Here is an 18552-nt window from a genome sequence, read left to right on the forward strand (position 1 = left end):
TTAATGCTTCTTGTTGTTGCATAGTGAGGTTAGAAGTGTCGATTGACATTGGCATTCTCCTAATTTCGCTAATCATGGCAACGAAGGAAAGCTGATATTTGGGGATTTGTAGTGAGGTCAGGGAATTGCATATTCTTGAATTGTGGGTCACTTCATGCTTGAGTATTTGATACTGAGCTAGATTCTCTTTGTGAGGTGTCGGTAAATTCCTGATTTTGTTCCAACAGGAGCATGAGATGCCTCAGTGCTTGAAAATCCTTAATTGTAAATTTCTTTGTTTTTTCCAACAATTCTCTTTCTTCCCCTGTTTTTTTTCAGGGTTCGAATATAAATTTATATGCAAGTTTCCTCGCAAAGAGGTACAGGTCCTTAATTACTTTGTATTTGTCCATTTTGTTAATAGGGCAGAAGCTCAGGCCTAGTTTTAAAACTGTTAATTCATCCCGAGATAAGGGATATGGGGTTAGATTAATTACACTTAATTCATTGTCATTAGTGCAGAGGGAGGTGCTTCCCCTAAAGGGATATCCTGACGTGTTATGTAGGTGCTAAGTGTCTTTTGTTTAGGTGCATCATTTGTTGCTGTTGAAGTGAATAGGAGCATTAGGAGGATTAGGTCCTCATTTCCGCTGCCCCTACTCTTGGGGTTAAAGTGACATTAGATTGGGATGTTTGTGACACACTTCGAGTGTGCAGTAAATGTACAGCTTGGGCTGCTATAAGCCCTATATAAGCATATTGGGATAAATCCGTGCTCTATGATCTCCCATCACCTCTTTTATGTACACTTTGTGACTGTCCGTGCATAGGTGAGAAACTAGAAGAATTATCTGGTTTCTTTTTAGTGCCGGGCATGACTGAATATCCACCACCATGATGACCCCGCTTTTGTGATCCGATTTTGGGAGAACCTGTCTTGGATCATGTTGTGCCTGTGAAACAGATGAAGAATCAGATTCAAAATCTTCTGACATATTAACATTTCTATGCATAGTGTTGGATCGGTTTCTATTTCCCGTACCTCTCCCTCTGAGCTGGTTATTCTATCTGTAGGCATATCCCTTGGCAAATGCAGTTCTATGTTTAACAATCTTAACTTGTTTTTTGGATATTATGTTTGTGTTTAGCCTATCTAGGAATTCCTTAAGTTCCCGATTTTTGCTTCTAAACTTTGCATGTGTTTTGATGTGCTCATATTGTGAATTTAAAGTGGCCAGTTCCTGATCCAGTAAGATTGTATCCAACTGGTATTGGATCAATAGCAGTTACATGCATTCCTTACTACACTCATTGAGAAACATTTTCCCAGGAATTTTTTAAGTTCCTGTGTTGTGTTTTTAATAGTTGGAAATATTTGAATTCTTAGACCCATTCGGACTCGTATTCTTTCGGATGTACTGATTAAAGAATTCCATGTGCCAATGCAGATTGGATTTTTTTTGAGCAATTGTCTTAGTTTGCCAAAATATTGTTTAAGATCATCATCTTCCATTGTAGGATGTTTCAAATTCATTCATAAGACCCACCTAGGCTGTACCAACAAAGCCCATGATGCCTCTTATGTCCCCTGGGCAATTTTTGTCTATGGTCTGCCAAACAAGATAAATGCAAAAAGTCAAAAAATTGTTTCTAAGTAGTAAATTATAGTGCAGTGGTACCCCCATGGGGGTTGCCGAGTTGTTCTATTTCCCACTGGCTTTCCCGGGCGCTCAGGACTACCCTTCCCTCTGACACCTCGGGTTCCATACTCACAGTAAAAGATCACACTCTATTGTAATTAAAGAATATAATAAGTTTACTGGAAAAGATTTAGTTGCTCAGAGAAACACCTCTCTGATTTAGTAATACAACAAATAAGTACAGTGAAGGTATTGTCAAAAGTTGATATAAACACACTCTATACAACTGACGTATGCGGACGTGTCTCCAAGTGGGACTAATGCTCAGTGTGATAAAATATTGACTCTGGGCACCTTCCCACTTCCCTGCAATACACTATACAGTGTTAACAAAACAATATAACACAATGTGATTACTCAAGAGCTCACCTCCTGTGGTGAAAGGCAGTCCTTTATATGTAGCAGCAATACTGCAGGGCCTTATAGTGAATAATATAGTCTCTTGTCTTCTTTCTTCAGTTAGCCATTATACTGCAGTATTTGTATTCCATAGGGTTTGCAGATGATAATGTAACGTAAAGTAGTGAACAACAGCAACGTCAATTATGCAATGCACTTATAAACTCCTTTCCTGGGAATGTACCCCCACCGTCAGTTAATTGTTAGAGAAGTTAGGCTTTGAGGCCTATCTGCGCACAGTCTAATTGAAAAAAAATGTTCTGTGGGACTACAGATCTCAGCAATACTATGAGATTAGTCTAAGTATGTGAAGTGCGGTATATAACTGCTGGGCAACAGCTCTCTCACCACACCAGGCTCTGGTGGTCTCAGTCCTGCTGTCAGCCAGCTCCGTTACTCTGCACCACTCCACAAGATGACCAGGACCCTCGTTTGGCTCCGTCAGGCATTCTGAATCCTCTGGTCAGATCACACCACTGCTCCAGCACACTGTGGTAAGACACTCTCACTGGTTGCTGTTCCGCACCGCATGATGCAGGCAGTGGCTCTTCAAACGCACACCCACAGATCCCTGCAGGCAGGCCGCGTGTCCCAGAAAGAAGAGACAGAAAATGGCAGCACCAGCCCTTTTATTACCTACCAAGCATGCAGTTCAGCCACTCGGTGTTCATGGGTAGGTGAGTGGGCATTGTGGATAGGTGAGTCATTTCACAAAGTAAAACAATTAAGTCACTTCCTGCATAGGCTTTTATGTGGAAATAAAAGTCCCATTCACATTATATGCCACTAGAGGGAACCAAATACCAACCTAACAGCATTGTTTTGCTTTATAACATTGCCTGGTGAAGAGCCACAGCGCTACACACTCCCCCTGCTTTAAATCTTTGGTCCCCAAAGATAGAATCCAAATTGCCTGGCAGCATGAAACACAACATGAAACAACAACCCTAATACCACCTCAAACTGGACAAATAATTACACACTTCTGGACTTTTTCTAATTAAATTGTACACATCATCAGTAAGCTCACAATCTATTTTTGAGAAGGCCAGGTACAATAGCCATATCCCACCCTTCAGTGTCAGAGGTTAAGGTAGAGTTGCACTCTATCCAATTGACCATAAAGGGTGTAGCTTCAGGATCGGCTCTATGAACTGTGGGAACCGGTTCTTCAGAACTCTTCCCCAATGTATCATACATGAGTCTCTGCAGTGGGTGCACTTTCCATCTCAATGTCATAGTTAAAGGACCTTCATCCTGCTGGGTTGAGTCTTTAACTTCGTCTTGTTCTTTTACTTGGATGTCAACATTGACAGGCGGATCCTGATTTTTATTTGCAGAGGCGTGTTTCAGCTCTTCAATTTCTGGTGTTGACACTATTTTGCCAAGAAAATCTATCAAGTCTCCAATCTCTTCTTCAGGAGCAATTGTTTCGGCTTCAGCATCTGTCACTTCCCTATTTCCCACTGTCTCCTTAATCTCCCGCTCAAGAAATCTCCTGTTCCCTTTCCTTTGCGACTGCAACGGGACCTTGACAGTCTCCCTAGTTCTTGTCTTTCCTGCCGGACTGTGCATTAAGTCCTCTTCCTCTGCCCAGAAATCTGCAGGCAAGGACACCATATCATCTGCTTCTTCCATCTCTTTCTCCTCCGATGATGACACTGGACTAAGAGTTTTTGAATATCAGTCATCTTCAGATTCATCACTCTCTTCGGCTCCCACTAGCCTGGTCTTTTTTGAACATGTACAGGTCAGGGTTGACCTTTTGGGAGATATCTGAGGAACTGCTGGAATTCTCATTGCATCCGACAATGGTAACAAATGATTTTGATGCTACATCTTCTTTGGTCCCATCTCTCCTTCTGGTTGGATCTGATACACCGGAAGTCCAGGGATCCACTTACACACAACATAAGGCTGTGACCTCCATCTGTCTGCCAACTTGTGCTTTCCTGGTAAGTCCAGGTTCTTTAATAGTACTCGATCCCCTGGCTGTTGGTCCTGAATTTTAACTCTTGCATCAAAGTTTCTTTTGTTCCTGGACTCCCTAACAGTAGCATGCTCTATTGCTTGCTCATAGGCTTGTCTCAGATTCTTCCTCAGTCTGTTCACATATCCTTTATGTGAGGTGAGAGGGACATCATCCAGAGACGTACCAAAAGCCAAATCAGCGGGGAGCCTGGCTTCTCTTCCAAACATCAACAGGTATGTAGAGTATCCAGTGACATCACTCTCGGTGCAATTGTATGCATGAACCAGTGCTGCTATGTGATTTCCCTAGTGTTGCTTCTTGTCTGGTTTCAGGGTTCCTAACATGTTCAGCAAGGTCCTATTGAATCGCTCTGGTTGAGGATCACCTTGAGAGTGATAGGGCGTAGTGCGGGATTTCTTGATGCCCAGAAGAGTACACAGCTGATGTACCAACCGACTCTCAAAGTCCATTCCTTGGCCCGAATGGATCCTCCCTGGTAGTCCATAATGTACAAAGAACTTTTCCACAAGCACTTTGGCTACTGTACTGGCTTTCTGATCTTTCGTAGGGTAGGCTTGCGCATAGCGGGAAAAGTGATCTGTTACCACCAGAATGTTACTTCTTCCACCAAGTCAATGCGCACCAATTCCAGGGGTTCTTGGCTCTAAAAATGGCCCATAGAGGCTGCCTTCACTGGCAAAGTCTTCCTTTGAATACACGTGAGACAAGAGTGACAGTAACTTTCAACTTCTCTTCAGAGTTGGGCCAATAAAATCTATCCCTAATTAGCCAGAAAGATCCTTCTGTACCCAGGTGACCATGTTCATTGTGAAGGGATGCTCGAACAGTAGCTTGGTGTTTCTCCAGGAGGAACAGCTGCCACCTTTCTTCGTTGTTCTCAACGAGGCAACATCAGTATAATACTCCATCTCTGAGTTTCAATCGATCCCATTCTCTGTATAAGATCTTTGCCCCATGGTTCAAGTCTCTTTAGTAGCAGCCCGGGGTTCTGATTCGTCTAGGCATGCACTACTAATCTGCCCAATGGGTCCTCCTCCTGATCCTTCCTCAGGTCCCTTTTTGACAATTGCAGCAAACCTTCTCCTCTTACTTGAGTCAGTCCACAATAACGTCTAGGGATGCCGGATGGGTGAACTCCTAGGTATTCTGCCGCCACCCCTCCACTCATCTTCTTATCCAGACCCTGACACAAAGCTCCCACTCCTTCAGTTACACAGACCCATTCTTCTGGTTCTTTTTCTTGCCTGTGGGGCCTGTGAGATTAGGCATCCGTATCTCGGTTTCCAACTCCAGGCCGGTACTTTAGACTGAACCGGAACCCAGCCAATACTGCTATCCACCTGTGCCCCCCATGGCATTCAACTTGGCTGTGGTCAAGATGTAAGTCAAAGGATTGATGTCAGTCTTCACAGTGAACTCGGCTCCGTACAAATAATCTCTTAACTTATCTACCACTGTCCACTTGAGGGACAAAAACTCTAGCTTGTGCACAGGGTAGTTCTTTTCCAATGGGATAAGGCTTCTACTCACATAAGCTATGAGTCTCAACTTCCCCGCCTGATGTGGATACAACACTCCTTCTAGACAGAATAAGCCAAGACTGGAGCCTCTTCTTTCTCCAAAATGCCTCCTCACATGAATGGATCTATTGGCTCTGTACAAATTCTCCTTTCTTGCAAATACCACCCCTTTTCATCTTCATCCCCTCTTCTTCTTCCTCCGTAACCTCATGCAATAACTCATTTAGGGGTCGGGCAATTGTTGCAAAATTTTCCACAAATCTTTGTTAGTAGTAGGAGCAGAACCCCAAGAAAGATCTCAACTCAGTTACCATCCTTGGCCAAGGCCAGCTAGTGACAGCTTCTAACCTCTGTGGGTCATAGCAACTCCCCCTGCTGAGACTACATGTCCCAAGTATGTAACAGAAGTCCGGTAAAACTGACACTTCTCTAGGGACAGCTTCAACCCCTCTTCATAGAGCCGGGAGAACACCTTCACCAATCGAGCCTCATGTTCTTCCAAGGTCTTCCCAAATACGATAATGTCATCAAGGTACACCAGGACCTCCATGAGATTCATATCTCCGACCGTCTTCTCCATAAGATGTTGGAATGTGGCAGGGGCTCCCGACAAACCCCTCATAGAAACCCAACAGGCATATAAATGCGGTATTCTCCTGGTCTTCCAGATGCATGGGAATTTGGTAGTACCCACTCTTCAAATCCAACACACTGAACCACTTGGCTCCAGTGAGGCACTGCAATGCATCTTCAATGTGGAGGGTGGTGTATTGATCAGGGATGGTGCGCCGATTCAACATGCGGTAGTCAATACACATGCGGAAAGACCCATTCTTCTTCCTCACTATGATAGGAGAGGCATAGGGGGTTCCTAGATTCTTGAATTACCCCTGACCTTTTTAACTCTACCAGCTGTTCTCTTAAGTCTTCCAGGTCGCTAAGCGGCACTCTCTGGGCTCTCTCACTGAACGGCTTGTCCTCTTGAAGATGAATTCTGTGTTTGGCACTCACTCCTTGCATATCCCACATCAAAATCATCTTTGGCGAATAGCTTCTCCCATCTCTTCAGCTGAGTCTTCACTCTTTCCTGCCATGAGGGAGGCAAGTTCTCTGAACAGTACTGCAGGTCCTTCTATAGGCTCTGGCTACTCTCCTCACTCTTCACTTCCTTCAGAAGTACGGGACTGGCATCGCTCACCTGTTCCACTAGCATCCGAGGCCCCAACATTATTAGTTGGTCAATCACATTCTTCAATTGAATGGGCACCCTCTTCTCTGTTTTGTGCAGGTCCCGCGTGGGAACCAACTCGGGAATCATCTCCAATCCTATTGTTTGGGCTCATCCGTTTCCAGTACTACAAATGGGCCTGGCTGATACCATGTTATTTTAATTTCCACAACCGCCCTACTCCTCCTTTCAGGGCTTTCTTCTCTCTGATAACCCATTGTTACGCTTGGTGCAACTGTGGGTGAATCTTATTGGTGGTGGACCCATCCTCGTTCAGTACAGCGAACAACAGTCTTCTTACTAAATCCGTGTTCATCCCCACCAATATGGAATTCCACCCAGCTCCAGTGGGTCTAGGGCACACAACAGCCAGTGTGTCAAAAGTCTCTTCTTTTCCCACAGCTGCAGGCCCAAAGGAGATTTGAATGGGAATATAGCCATTGTAAGGACATCTGGTGGTCCTAATTTCCCAGATCTCGAGCTCCTCCAGCTTATGTATGGGGATACGACTTAAGTGTTTGTCATAGAAATCTCGATACAACAGTGTAACTTGTGCCCCTGTATCCAGTAAAGCCTTAGTATAGACTCCTTCGAACTGCACTGATACAAGGGGGAAGGCCCCACTAGTCTTTACGGAAAACTCTCTGAATTCCCCCTAGAGTTGGTAGGATTATCCCTCTTCCTTTCCTTTATACTCCTAGTATTCCGGTCATTAGTCCTGGGCGATGTGTGGAGGTTCCCTTGGGTGGTGTCCACTGGGCGGGCCCTCTCATGAGCACTCTGAAGAGATCTAGCTGTGGTCCTAGAGACAGATGAAGCATCGACTTTCTGCACTCGGCTCCCTGACCCCGCTGTAGGGGTGCTTGTCCATCTGCTCGTCTTCCTGAGGTTTCGGGGCCCCCTCTTCTTCCTTTCTTCTCCTTTCTTCCTCTCAAATCAATCTTTAGAATTGATTTGATGCAAGATCTGGTCTACCGCTGTTGTCCCTTACTACCCACTACTCCAGGCTTGCCTCTGAACTAATGCGCACACCTGTGCTGCCACCACTGCAGTGACAACCTTCATGTGGTGGAAGGTGACAATCCACATCTGGTGGCAGGTGATGTGGCAAATGACAATCTGCATCTGATGGCAGGTGACATGGCAAGTAACAATCCAAATCTGGTGGCAGGCGACATGGCAAGTGACAAGCTGCATATTTAAGAGTTACAAACAGATGACCCCAGACGACGTCCAAGTAGACGAAACGCGCCGGGAGAACCTCACTGCTGCGATTATTTTGAGAAAGCGCTATGTCAACTGCAGAAATGAAAGTTTGATACTGTTTTAATAAATTTACGAGTTTTTAAGGAATTACGCTATTTCGGTTCCATTCTTCTATTCTGTATGATCGTTTTGGTGGAATGTGATCTGCTTGATTGATTGGAGGATATTTGGCATCGGGTTTGGTCTTGGAGGAGTTTCTGCACCGACCAGTTCTATGCTTCACGGTTCCCTGGAAGCCATCTGATCGTTTTCACATTAAAGCTGTTCTGACCCTTCGGACATATGTCCGTTTGGGTCATAGGCATCTGGTAAGCCTCAAACTTGTTCCAGGTGGCGGTGTTCACACAAGGGTGTACTGTGCACTTTTTGGACTTTCTGGAAGATTTTTGTTATTACTCTTCATGCTGAGGAGGACTGTTGGTTCCTCATATAGACATTGCACCAATTTTCACTGGAGGACTCTGCTAATTTTCCTTTTTTACTGTGTTTTTTTTCACGTGTAACATATATATATATACACACATTTAATTTGTATTGGGGCAACCCGATAACTAAGTATAAGTTTGCATCTCCTTTGCATAGTGGTCTTTGTTTGCACATTTATTATATTTATTTCACTTAGCGCGGCACTTCCCTTTATATTGACAAGCTGCATATGAAGGCAGGCGACGTGGCAAGTGACAATCCGCATCTGGTGGTAGGTGACGTGGCAAGGGACAAAAAATCATTGGGTGGCAGGCGACGTGGCGAGGGACAAAATGCATTTGGTGACGGTGACGTGGCAAGTGATACTCTGGCACATTCTGCATTATGGTGAGTTGAAATATTTCATTAGATATTACAATGTAATAATAAAAATAATGCACTTCAATCATCCTGACACCATATCAATGATGGTGCTGAGATGATTGGAGCACCAACACCAGCCATTGCCATGATAAATTGCCTGCGAAAAGCCGCATATTGGAGTTAGACTTTAAATTGCGTCACACAGCCAAATGCTGCTGGAATTATAGCAAAAAAACATTGCCACATTATGCTTTAAATTCAAAATCCCTGTCCATTTTACTGCACGTACAGTATTTACATTCTTTTATCCAAAACATTATTTTATATTTCTTTCAATCTATTATCTGTATGGCTGGAAGGGTCTGAGATCTAGTCTAGCAATTTTAGTACACTGTCCATGATGGATCTAAATGTCTTTCTATTTAAAATCTGCAGTCACGTGTTTATTTTTCCATTTATTTACATAAATTATGTTTTCTCTAGATAATATTCTCTCTAAAGCAGAAATACAGAACTATGAAACGACAGTGCATGCATGCTGAGGCAATTCATGTTCATAGCACTAGCACTAAGCACTGAATATACTCTTCAATAAATTGCTCCTATTCACATATTGGCTGGAACTTGGTGACTCTGTTCAGGTTCAGAGATATCAATCAGTGGAACTGTTTGGAAAGTGATGGAGTGTTATAAAACATTACAAAAGACCTTGATTTCTGGGCACGTATGAATACAGATTATGGCTTTTATATAGACTGAAGTACTGTTCTAAGCGCTGTCGTTCTAAAGGTTTTGTGCAGCGTAGAGTCTTGCCAAGAGCCGTACTTGCTTTCACACTCTATCAAATGTATTCCTATAGCTCAGTCACCACTCTAAAGAGCCTGCTTACTTCCGGCTGGAGAGACCAGAGCACACATTGGCTGTCAAGCCAAGAGAATACTGTCATTATTTTAAAGAGCTGTGTTGTTTTGCTGACGGTGTATCCTTTTTGTTGTTAAATAATCATTCTGATTACGTAACAAGAGTATGGAGAGAAATATGGAAGCTTTTTCTGAAAAATGCTAGTTACTTGGTTGCCATGCTCGTTCTCACTACTTTCTTATTCACTTACCTGAAATGGATATGTAGATCAAGTTCTCTGACTTTGCTCTGACGTTACTGGCTTTATGCTTGGTTTTTAGATGGTATTAAAGCCAGAGAGGCCCAGAGACAAGCCAGAAAAAAATTATTCTTCTCATTTGCCACCAAGAGGGTACTTTGTTATTTTTCATTAATAACTACCAATGCAAGAGGCACCTGTCCACTAACCACCAATGTAAGTGGGCAGTTCTTCTTCAATTGACTATTAGTGCAGGAGGAGGGAAAAAAAAAGTGGGAGAGACTTTATAGGCACAAACCATAATGAAGAGACACACTCACAGAAAGGTACAGTGTAAATATACAGTACAGTATATTATACATTTTATTATACAAAGTTGTTTGACAAAAACACATTATGATAAAACCAAGAGACTGACATTGTAATAGTGCATTGCAACTAGATGTTTTATGTGAATAGATTGTGGACCACATGGCTTCAAGCGGAGCTCCAGCCCCCCCCCCCACCACCCAAAAATTTTAAGTCAGCAGTTACAAATACTGTAGCTGCTGACTTTTAACACTTACCTGTTCAGGGATCCTGCAATGTCGACACCCCCAGCTGAGTTTTCAATCGACTCTCGGGTCACGGGTGCTGCCGCCATTATTTTATGTAAGGGAAACCAGCAGTGAAGCCATGCAGATTCACAGCCGGTTCAATACTGTGCATGCACGCATCACACCTGTCAAAAACAGTTGCCCCCCCCCCCTCAGCAAGGCGAGCCATGGGCGTGTAAGATCTTCTGAAATGGGCCGAGATTTTCCTTGCCTGCCTCAAGATGTCCTGGACCCCAGGGTATTTGACAACGAATCACTGCACGACCAAGTTTAAGATGTGTGCCATGCATGGCACGTGCGTGATTTTGCCCTGTTTCAATGCGCTAAGCAGATTGGCACCGTTGTCACACACCACTTTACCAACTGTCAAACTGAGCGGTGTTAGCCACTGATCTGCCTGTGAACGCAAAGCTGAAAGGAGTGCCGGGCCAGTGTGGCTCTTGGCTTCCAGGCACAACAGACGCAGCACGGCATGGCAATGTCTCACCTGGCATGTCGAATAGGTTCTGGGGAGCTTGGGCGGCGCAGCGGAATAGACGCTAGCAGCGGAAAAGGAGGAGTCAGCCGAGGAGGAGAGGGAGGAGGATGGAGTAGGAGGAGGAGAAGAAGAGCCAGGCCTGCATGCAATCTGTGGTGGTAAAACCAAATCTACACGGGTGCCACGGGTTACATGCTTGACGGCCGTCAGAAGGTTCACCCAGTGGGCAGTAAAAGTGATATACCTTCCCTGCCAGTGTTTGCTAGACCACGTGTCTGTGGTCAGATGTATCTTGGCACCGACACTGTGTGCCAGAGATACATTCACTTGCCGCTGAACATGGCCATATAGCTCTGGGATGCCCTTCTCTGAGAAATACTTCCTTCCTGGGACCTTCCATTGTGGTGTTCCAATGGCCACAAATTTTCGAAGGACCTCCGAGTCCACCAGTTTATATGGCAGTAGTTGGCGGGCTATCAGTTCTGACAAGCCAGCCGTCAACCGTTGGGCAAGAGGGTTATCCGGCGTCATCATTTTTTTACGCTCGAACATTAGACCCACGGAAGCCTGCCTTTTTGCAGAAAAACGTGAGCTTGGCGTGATGGAAGGTAGAGTGGAGGACAATTGTGAGGAGAGAGGAGAAGGAGAAGTAGAAGACGAGGCTGGACGGTGAGAGCCTGGAGTGTGGCTTTGTGTGCTCCGTTGCTCCCACTGGGCTCGGTGATGGCTACTCATGTGCCTTCTTAAGGCGGTCATCCCTAGGTGAGTGTTGGGCTTACTGCGACTAATGCGTTGACTGCAAAGATTGCAGATGGCAACGCTATTGTCAGCAGCGGACACGTTAAAAAAAAGCCCACACTGCGGAGCCATGTGCCGGTGTCCTGGGAGCGCCAGACGTGACATTAGCAGTCTGCTTTGTCCCTCCTGTGCAATGTAAGTTATTCCTGCTTCTCCTCCCTATCTACTGGTCCATATCTCCCTCTGAACTCCCCTCCTCTTCCTCTCTTGTGGGCACCCACGTGACATCACTAGACACGTCATCATTGATGTCACCTTCCCCACCGCTATAAGTAGAGATCTCGGAGTAGGCAGCAACACCGGGGACCAACCTCTTCCTTGGGTTGATCTGGGTACTGTTGTCAGACTGCTGAGTAGCGGTTGTTGCTACCTCCTCTTCCTGATTCAATGCCGAGAGTGGCTGCGCATCAGAAATGTCTTGATATGGATCGGAAAATAATTCCTGTGACTCAAGCGGAAGGTATGTAGTGGTGGTGGTGGTGTTGTTGGTGGTAGTGTCTTTGGGGGTGCACATAGCAGAGAGTGAAGAAGTGGGTGCAGATCGAGAGGATGAGGAGGGTGCAGAAGAGTAAGGCTGAGTGAGCCACTCAACCAAGTCTGGTGCGTCCTTTAAAGTAATTGAACGCACCTTCTGCAACTTCCCACTTTGGCTCAAGCCTGTTGCTCCTGCCCTACCCCTACCACCCCTGTGGAAGGGCCTGCCTCTTCCTCTGCTTGTCATTTTTTAAATGACCCTGTGACAAAACTCTCAGTCCCTATACTGATAAAGGACTGCTGCAGTATAGGGCAGCAGTCAGCAGTAGTGCACCTCAACCCTATATATTGTGGAACTATACCAGTCCTTAAGGAATAGCAGAATGTACCTCACTCAACCCTATGTACTGTAGTACCCTATACCTTACCAGTCCTTATAAGGACCTTTGTGGAACTAGTAGGTTGTGAATGATTAGCAGACTGTACCTCAGTCCCTATACTGATAAAGGACTGCTGCAGAATAGGGCAGCAGTCAGCAGTAGTGCACCTCAACCCTATATATTGTGGACCTATACCAGTCCTTAAGGAATAGCAGACTGTACCTCACTCAACCCTATGTACTGTAGTACCCTATACCTTACCAGTCCTTATAAGGACCTTTGTGGAACTAGATGGTTGTGAATGATTAGCAGACTGTACCTCAGTCCCTATACTCATAAAGGACTACTGCAGCAGAAGGGCAGCAGTCAAGTATAATATTCTTTCTATATTTGGAAGAAAGAATATTATACGTGTACAAGCCTATTACCATACCAGTCCTGAAAAGAACCTTTGTGGACCTAATAGTAACAGCTACTGATTAAACTGACTGTCCCTCACTGCCACACACAGCTTCCTGCCTGTCCCTATTTAAACTGACAAAACACAGGCTGCTGGAACAATAACTTGAATAGCACTCAAAACTATATCCTGTACTACTTTACCATACCAGTCCTGAAAAGGACTTTTGTGGACCTAATAGTAACAGCTAATGATTAAACTGACTGTCCCTGCTGCACACAGTGTCCTGTCCCTCTCTCTACACTGACAAAAGACAGGCTGCTGTAACAATCACTAGCACAGCAGTGCCTCAAACCTATATCCTGAACTACACCTAACACCTATAGCATGATACCAGTCCTTAAAATAACTTTTGTGGACCTAATAGCTAGCGATTTGGGTCACTGCAGTCTCTCCCTGCTCCACACAGCAACCTCTCCCTATAGTGACATACGAAAGAATGTAAAATGGCCGCCGGATCGGGTCTATTTACAGTGCCTTGCGAAAGTATTCGGCCCCCTTGAACTTTTCAACCTTTTGCCACATTTCAGGCTTCAAACAAAGATATAAAATTAAAAATTTTTGTGAAGAATCACCAAGTGGGACACAATTGTGAAGTGGAACAAAATCTATTGGATTTTTGAAACTTTTTTGACTAATAAAAAAATGAAAAGTGGGGCAGGCAAAATTATTCGGCCCCCTTGCGTTAATACTTTGTAGAGCCACCTTTTGCTGCGATTACAGCGGCAAGTCGCTTGGGGTATGTCTCTATCAGTTTTGCACATCGAGAGACTGAAATTCTTGCCCATTCTTCCTTGCAAAACAGCTCAAGCTCAGTGAGGTTGGATGGAGAGCGTTTGTGAACAGCAGTTTTCAGCTCTTTCCACAGATTCTCCATTGGATTCAGGTCTGGACTTTGACTTGGCCAATCTAGCACCTGGATACGTTTATTTGTGAACCATTCCTTTGTAGATTTTGCTGTATGTTTGGGATCATTGTCTTGTTGGAAGATAAATCTCCGTCCCAGTTTCAGGTCTTTTGCAGACTCCAACAGGTTTTCATCCAGAATGGTCCTGTATTTGGCTGCATCCATCTTCCCCTCAATTTTAACCATCTTCCCTGTCCCTGCTGAAGAAAAGCAGGTCCAAACCATGATGCTGCCACCACCATGTTTGACAGTGGGGATGGTGTGTTGAGGGTGATGAGTTGTGTTGCTTTTACGCCAAACATATCGTTTTGCATTGTGGGCAAAAAGTTCGATTTTGGTTTCATTTGACCAGAGCACCTTCTTCCACATGTTTGGTGTGTCTCCCAGGTGGCTTGTGGCAAACTTTAGACAAGACTTTTTATGGATATCTTTTAGAAATGGCTTTCTTCTTGCCACTCTTCCATAAAGGCCAGATTTGTGCAGTGTACGACTGATTGTTGTCCTATGGACAGACTCTCCCACCTCAGCTGTAGTTCTCTGCAGTTCATCCAGAGTGATCATGGGCCTCTTGGCTGCATCTCTGATCAGTCTTCTCCTTGTCTGAGCTGAAAGTTTAGAGGGATGGCCAGGTCTTGGTAGATTTGCAGTGGTCTGATACTTCTTCCATTTCAAAATGATCGCTTGCACAGTGCTCCTTGGGATGTTTAAAGCTTGGGAAATCTTTTGTATCCAAATGCGGCTTTAAACTTCTCCACAACAGTATTACAGACCTGCCTGGTGTGTTCCTTGGTCTTCATGATGCTCTCTGCGCTTTCAACAGAATCCTGAGACTATCACAGAGCAGGTGCATTTATACAGAGACTTGATTACACACAGGTGGATTCTATTAATCACCATCAGTCATTTAGGACAACATTGGATCATTCAGAGATCCTCGCTGAACTTCTGGAGTGAGTTTGCTGCACTGAAAGTAAAGGGGCCGAATAATTTTGCACGCACCACTTTTCAGTTTTTTATTTGCTAAAAAAGTTTAAAATATCCAATAGATTTCGTTCCACTTCACAATTGTGTCCCACTTGTTGGTGATTCTTCACAAAAAATTTAAATTTTATATCTTTGTTTGAAGCCTGAAATGTGGCAAAAGGTTGAAAAGTTCAAGGGGGCTGAATACTTTCGCAAGGCACTGTATAAGTTAGGGGGAATGTCCAAGTGTCCATGTGCTGTAATGTCTCAATTGGCTGTCCTGTACTCCATGATGGATGTGTCATCATAGCTCAAAGTTATTTTACACAGTAAACACGGAAGTCCGCCGGGCGAACGGCGGCAATAGTCCGCCGATCGGGCGGCAATAGTCCGCCGATCGGGCGGACCGCGAACAGCCGAAATTCACCGCAAAACGACCGCTGGGCGAACCGTTCGGCCATCCCTATTGAGGAGCCCCCAAATGGGTTTTGGAGCCCTATTATTTCAATGAAAAGAAAATAGGATTTTTGTACTCACCATAAAACCCTTTTTTCTAAATGAATTGAAGGAAACAGCACCCTTCTCTCTAGCTGCTTTTTCTGTTACCAGTTGAGTCCTTCAATGAACATCACAAAGGAGATTTTACAAGGAGTACAAAAATCTGTCTTAAACTACCCCTCCTTACCCTATGCTAGAAGACCTGCTAAGATATTCGTATTTCTTAAAAGTCTTTTTTCCTTTAGCACTAGAGGCACAGACATATATCCAAAGGTCCATTACCCCCAATGTACGTGTAACATTTGTAGCAACATATACAGCAAAACACAAGTGCTGCTTTTATTTTCTCTCCGTCTTTTGGATGACAGCCATGTTTAGCAGAAAATGAAGATACAGGCACATCTGAATGTAAGCTTGGCACTTGCACAAAGAATTATTGAAGTGAGAGGGTTTTTAAGTGCTAGGATGTTTTGTTATTGAAGTAAATGAAAAAATTCAATTCTTTTGAGACCGTGCCAGCATTCATTGCCACTTAAAGCCACTCAGTCTTGTCTTGCTAAAACACAGTTTATTAAATAACTTTTAGGCATGACATTCCAGAGGCAGCACACCTATTGCACACTGTCAGGAGCTATTCGTTACATGCATATTTTGCACCTGATCAACACAGTGAAGAGCAGATATGGACAGCTCCTCTTTAACTTTTAGAAGTAAGGTGACTGAAAAAGGACCTCTTGGAACATTGTATTCAGGATTCTTACATACAAGGTCCAGAAGTCATCGTAGTGGCGGCGCTTTTGCAGTAATAGGAGATTGGGTGGTTGCATGTACAAGAATAAGAACTAAGGTGTCAATGCTAACAAACTTAGCATTCCAAATTCTGTTTAACATGGTTTTTCCTCCACTGGTTTAAGGAGAATGCCCACCAAGAGCCTCACTGTGTCAATGTCAACAGAATTTTAAGATGCTCATATACTGTTCATGTATTATTAAGCAGTTTGGGACTGTCTGCCAATAGTCAGCCTAATGTACACTCACCAGACAATTTATTCGGTACACCTTGCTAGTACCGGGTTGGGTCCACTTTTGCCTTCAAAACAGACACCAGGGTGCCTTGACGAGGCTCTTTGGCTTACACATGCATGTGCAAATGTGTGCAGACTAAACCCCTGCTTTTAACACATACTGTTAGGTTATTTGGTTGTCTGCGGGCTGGTGGTATGTTAAACTTGTTTTTTTCCTTGGATTTATCCTTGGCCTTGTTTGTTCTAATGTACACTCACCAGACAATTTATTCAGTACACCTTGCTAGTACTGGGTTGGACCCCGTTTGCCTTCAGAACTGCCTTAATTCTTTTAGACATAGATTTAACAAAGTGTTGGAAACGTTCCTCAGAGATTTTGATCCATATTGATATGGTGCATTATACTGCTGGAAGTAGCCATCAGAAGATGGGTACACTGTAGTCATTAAGGGATGGACATGGTCAGCAACAATAATCAGTTAGGCCCCAAGAGGCCCAAAGTATGGCAAGAAATTATCCCTCACACCATTACTCCCCCAACACCAGCCTGAACCATTGATATAAGGCAGGATGGATCCATGTTTTCTTGTTGTTTTTGCCCAATTCTGACCCTACCATCTGAATGTTGCAGCTGAAATAGAGAAGTATCAGATGCGGCAAAATTTTTCCAATCTTCTACTGTCCAATTTTGGTGAGCCTGCATACCTTTGTTGTAACAAGTGGGTATGAGTTACTGTTGCCTATCATCACCAGTCTGCCCATTTTCCTATGATCTCTGACATCAACAAAGCATTTTCATCCACACAACTGCTGCTCACTGGATATTTTCTGTTTTTCGACCAATCTCTGTAAACCCTAGAGATGGCTGAGAGTGAAAATCCCAGTAGATCTGGAAATACTCAGACCAGCCCATTTGGCACCAACAACAATGCCATGGTCAATGCCACTTAAATCCCTTGTTTCCCATTCTGATGCTCAATTTCAACTTTAGCAAGTTGTTTTCACCACATCTAGATGCCTAAATGCAGTTGCTGCCATGTGATTGGCTGATTAGAAATTTGTAGGACCAAGCAATTCAACAGGTGCACCTAATAAAGTGGCCAGTGAGCGCATGTAATAAAAATCAGGCCACAAAGCTTACTTATATCCATTCACGCATCAAATATCAAAAGTTTACAATAAAAAATAAATCTGCAGCTTACATATAAAAGCACATGGCCTCTACTATTGAGTCCTGTGCTTTTTTTTTCATTTTGATTGGGCAATACATGTCAGTAGTGGCATCATTATGGGGCTGCACAACGCACCCGGGTGACACCAGGGCTGTCAACAGAAAGGTACCAGCAGGCCTCCTGTAGGGGTCCCAGGCACAGAGAGGAGCCTGGACACCAGGGGGATTGGTGCAGCAGGATAGGGAGACAATTACAGAACAATGCACTGTGCCTGTATGTCTCACTCCAGCAGCTGAAAGCCGGTTTCTCCCTCTCTAACTGGCTTTCAGCTGCTGGAGGGAGAGACACAGACACAGTGTATTATTCTGTAATTGTCCTCTTGTCCTGCTGCACTGATCTCCCTCCCTGTGCTGCCCACATCTGATTCCCCCTGGGTGCCTGGGTCCTCCCTCATTCCCCCGCAGTGCTACCAGCTTCCCTCTCTCACCAGCTGTAGTAGGCGGGTGGATAGTGGGGGAAGGGGCCAATAAATATGTAATTGACCAGCCCCTTCTTTTTCTGAATTGGACACAATGAGTGATTGATACAGATCACTCCTGAGGCCATTCATAAGTGAGCATAGTAAACTGTTTAATATGCTTCAATTTATGAATGGGCAGGAACCTCTGTCTCCTGTTCATCCATCTTCAGTGCAGCTGAGGCTACAGAGAAAGGAATTGAATAATCTGTATCCTCAATTCCTTTCTCTGTCTCAAAGGTGAGATATTAGGTCCCCCCTTAACAGGTTTGATAAAATAAAAATAAAAAATGGAACAGAAATATTGAAAA

The sequence above is a fragment of the Lithobates pipiens genome, unplaced genomic scaffold (assembly GCF_037356315.1).
Source record: "Lithobates pipiens isolate NorthernLeopardFrog02 unplaced genomic scaffold, aLitPip1_a1.2 Scaffold_8, whole genome shotgun sequence".
Taxonomy (NCBI): domain Eukaryota; kingdom Metazoa; phylum Chordata; class Amphibia; order Anura; family Ranidae; genus Lithobates; species Lithobates pipiens.